Genomic DNA, 4,976 nt, shown 5'->3' on the forward strand with positions numbered 1-4,976 from the left:
CATGATGCATGGTACATATACATACATTGTGTATCTGAACAAAACTACGATGTTTATCACGGGTTTAAACTATAAAACCCATCCTTTTATGTCATCTTCTGGTATCCGAATATAATTTAATCATTATAACTGACAACTAGTGACCAATTGACCAAAAGAATGGGTTAGTAAATGTCGTAAGTATAAAACTATATATTTCAAACTCTCTGATTGGTTTAAATAGTGTCACATGGTATCCGATAAAAAATCATTTGATCAAGCGACATGATACATTATTTTGTTATCAAGACATACCAATACAATCAAAAGCAGACAATATGCAATCAATAAGAAATAAATCAAGGATGCCATCTTTTTTACTCTTGGTTTGTACATTCTTTATAAAGTTAACGAGGACGTATTGCGTTCTGTCATGAGACTGTCGTCGTTTCGTTTGTCATATTGACTTCGACGTCAATGTCGATGAACTCAATGTTTTCTAGAGTGAGACAGTTTGTTTTATTTGGTCTGGATTCCATCGCACATGGATATATCACTCGCTGGTACAATAGACTGTTCCCCTATGATGGTGCTGGTTTTGGATATTTTCACCAGATGTAGCTCGATCACTGTCTCCATAGCTCATTCTTTGAACTTGAAAACATGACATCACAACATTGATAAGTATTTAATCACATACATGAAATATTAGTTAACCAAATCTAGCTTTATAGTGTAAACATTCTTTAACTTAAAAGAAACGTAGGTTGTCTTTTTGTGACTGTTAATCGCTAAATGTTGTCGTTAAGATTATTCATATTTTAGATTCAAATTTTGACTTAATTCAATGCTTCTCGGATGTCAATTCTAAAAAAAAATTAATTAATCACCATACCTTCGCAAATAATAAGAAAGTTCATGTTTTGATGACAATAGTTTTTTCTGATATTAGACAACACATGGCTTCATGATAGATAGAAAGAAAAGTTCTTACCCGTTTAGGCTTTTGACTTTCCTTCATCGGATTTTGCTGGAGCAATATCATCGTAAAGTGGATTTTTGTCTTTAAAACAAAACAGCATAACACTAAATGTAGTTGGTGATAAAATAGAACAGTCATTGTGGTTTAAAGACATATAGAAAAGTATAAGTCACTTACGACATCACTATAACTTCGTGAAGGAAGGATGTAATAAGCTTACGGCATTGTTATGACTTTGTGAAAGGAGGATGTACTTAATTAACAACATTCCCATAATGCTGTGAAGGAAGAATGTTAGTAACTATCCGCATCCCTATACTTTTGTGAAGGACATTATGAATGTAGAATGTAGTTAACTTACGGCATCACTATACTTTTGAAGGAAGGAAGTAATGAACATTATGAATACAGAATGGAATGAACTTACAGAAATAAAAGCAAAGTGAGGAAGGCCCTTTCCACTTCACCAATAAAACTAACCTATCCGGGAGTTAATGGAATATAAACTTTTTTTAGTTTTTTAAAGTAGTCAAACGCAACCTTTTACCTTTAACCTTGACAGACGATTATGAACTTAATCTCTCACCGCGATCAGGAACTATCGTGTACTCATGCTTTTAAGTTTGCGAATCTTGCACTTCACACGTCAGGGGACAAGTATGCCTCCATTAGTGAAATCCGTTTTAACCCCCGGACGGACACACTTTTTTATACTCTTTTAAATATTTTAAAGCATTAATTGCACTTTCCTGGTGTATTATGATGATGCCGTTTGCATTTCGTTTTCAAAAGGTTTGAAATAAAATCCAACGATACAATTCCAATGCTTCACCGTACCTCGTATGGAAACACTTCAGCCAACTTGAACAAGAAACCGACTTTTAAACATTTTTTTTTATTAAAACTACATTTATTGCAAGTGATCACGGTACGTCATCAAGATCACAGATCACAAATCACACCACAAATAGAATACAGAAGTCGGAATGTAAAATAGATGTATTTCACGGCTTACAGATTGTAAATATGATTTACAGCAAAACGGTTCAATAATAATCAATTTAAAGCTGACGATGCAAATTCAAAAGCTTCAAATTTAGATTAAAACATACGAAGTTTCAGTATTCAGAAAATCGTTATGGAGATATCCCCTATGTTCACAGTATGTTCTGGTCATCGTATCTAAGGAAGTGTCCACATTTTAGCCTGTGCTCTACATTGAGACGCCTTTATAAAGGTCATTGGGTTATTAAACCAGTTTAATCTTTCGCAGAGCACAAACTTAATGTCGGCATTTCTTTAGATACATATGAATATTTCAGATGTTTGATAACTGAAACTTCGCTGATAATTTTTGTTCAATCTCTATTCGAAGCATTGTCAGCTTCAATGTATGTTGAAAGTTTGATCTTAACCCATTCGTAGGCTAACTTTATATAACCCCCAGCTCCATTATGATGGAGGTCTTTATTGTCCTGGCTAAGAGAAGAGCTAACATAGGAGTAATTATTAGGGATGCATGTTTTCTGTGTCCTTCACTTGGCGCTAAGAAAATGCAAGTTTTAAGTGAAATATTCACACTCTATATATATATTAGACACCTGTTGATAATGCATAACACAAATCAGTAATATGTAGGGTATGTTAAGATGCCCTGACGACAATGAAACTATATCCCAGATTAACTGACATTACATCGATGCTTTTTGAGAAGATGAGCTAAACGCAAAACTTTAAGTTTTGATTCCAAATGTTCCTAACTCTCAGAGTCATTGGACCATTCTGAATGATTTTCCGCAAAATACCGTTGAAAAAATTGAATAATTTGAGGCAAAACGAAGGCACCGGGGAGATGCTGGTTGGAGATGGAACGAGATTTCATGTCAGATTGATGAGTGTAAGGTATAATAGTGCGATACAAAGGCATGCAATTATCAAACAAAAATAAAGATTGAATAGTAAAATAAATGTCCGCCTCAATTAGTGAAATAAAACTACGCCAGAGGGCGAGGAGGACAAGTATGACTTCAGAAGGGGAGGACGGGATGATATGGGGAGCGTTTGCTTAGATAAATGTATTTAAATGTAAATGCTTTATACACTATCCTTTTAATTAACTATGATGATAATTGAATAACTTTCCCCAGATATTGTATTAGTATTTGTATAATTGTATCAACTATAATTGAACATGCTTTTATCCACGATGAACACATTTTTTAAATTGAGCTGTATTGATCTAGTAGGTAGGATGAACACTTTTGTGTAGTCAAAGTGTCCTTATCAAGTTTATTATTCAGTCAAACTTATAGACCATAAGAAAACCAGTACATGCATTTTAGCAATAAGTTATGAAACTATTACCTACCTTTGGGTGTTTTTGACACGAGAGTGTAACCTTTGTCGTCTTTGGTTAGGGACTCCTGATTTGCGGCACCACCTGGTGGAAAAGAATATTGGAAATAGACGATAACTTTTGATTTGATGTATCATATTAATAATATTTAAATAATTCATCTAAATTTTACATAATTATTTCACCGATCGATAATTAACGTTTGACCAAAATTTGCTGAAAACTGATCTACGAGTAATTCACAGTTGCTTTGTATTACAATAGTATTTTCTGCAATATAATATCATTAGTTCTCGGATTGTACATCAAATTGTTTTACCTTTTTATCACATGGAGGATTTATGTTCAAAATGTTCTTCAAATAAAAATGAGCGCAAAGATTTGTTATTAAGGATGAATGTCTCCCTGTGCCCTTCACTTGATTCCAAAGGACAAAGGGCTGAAACGGATAATTGGAGATTTTAAGCAAACTCCAAAATGCACGAACTTAACAGTTTTTTTTCCAAAAGCTATCCAAAACTCTATATTTAAAAAATAAAACAAACAGTAATAGATTAAAGGCACGTGAAAATGATGATACATTGCCAAACACATCAAATTTCACCAAATCAGTAATTCTCAGAATCAACCTAAATATGTTATTTTTACCCCCAAAATCACTCTTTTAGAAAGTGTTATGAAATAGATACATTGTGTTGATGAAACACTTCCTGCCCTGTAAACATGTAATCTGTTACAGGAAACGACCGCCAGATGGCGGGGAAGCCAAGGGTGACGTCACAAGGGAAGGACAGGTTTGCTTAGATAAATGGCCTAAACGAGTTTATTGCACATTTCCTTTCAATTGAATATGATAATAATCGAATAAATCTTCAAAATAATCTTCAGGCTTTGGCAAAAATAAGCAGAGAACACATTTTTGCAATTAGGCTCCGTATTGATGAAATAGTTAGTATGCTTAGGTTTGAGTTGTCAGAGTGTCTTCAGGTTCATCAGTCAGTCGAAACTTGTTGATCACAAGAAAACCAATGCATGTTTTATAGTTTGTTGTAGTCGAAGTGTCTTATTTTTTCACACACACACGTACCAAGGCTTGTATAAACTCTGAATTTGTATAAATTAAAGATATTCAAAATAGCCTTAAGAAGATTATTACATCTGCTATATTATTGTTGCATATCATGTAGAGGCTTTTACAGTAGTTAATTAATCACATACACACATTTATACACACATACATACATATGTCCTATACAAGCACATTGAATGTAATTAAGATGCAGAGAAAACTAAATATTCAAAGTTTCTGTAATGTAAATACATTGCATCATCACACACTCACATTTAGACATGTATCATTTCTTTACTATATGCATTTCACCATCACACACACATGCACACCTTCACACATGCACACCCTCATATGCCCACTTTGTCACATGAATATACACTCTCGTATACATATACACCCTTATATACACACATGTGCACCCTGACAAACACATTTCTCTTTTTATTTTATCTGGTTTTTCGCTCCATACATAATCAAATAAAAGCAAGTTGAGTTTCTTAATAAACTTATTATCTGGATTAGGTAATGAAATGAATAAGTGATTGAATTGAGAGATGAGCAAAGACATGATAATGCTGATTTTTTCC

The 4,976-nt window shown here is 33.5% G+C and overlaps 1 long non-coding RNA gene across 1 annotated transcript; it reads right to left on the reverse strand.

Annotated features, from left to right (window-relative positions):
- Positions 1 to 90: 90 nt before the first annotated feature.
- Positions 91 to 3,404, reverse strand: LOC117320427. The gene is made up of 3 exons (XR_004531038.1): positions 3,330 to 3,404; positions 974 to 1,042; positions 91 to 633 (listed from the first exon to the last, which is right to left on the reverse strand). It is a non-coding gene; the product is annotated as an uncharacterized LOC117320427 (long non-coding RNA).
- Between the last annotated feature and the right edge of the window lie 1,572 nt (positions 3,405 to 4,976).

Source organism: Pecten maximus, unplaced genomic scaffold, assembly GCF_902652985.1.
Source record: "Pecten maximus unplaced genomic scaffold, xPecMax1.1, whole genome shotgun sequence".
Lineage (NCBI taxonomy): Eukaryota > Metazoa > Mollusca > Bivalvia > Pectinida > Pectinidae > Pecten > Pecten maximus.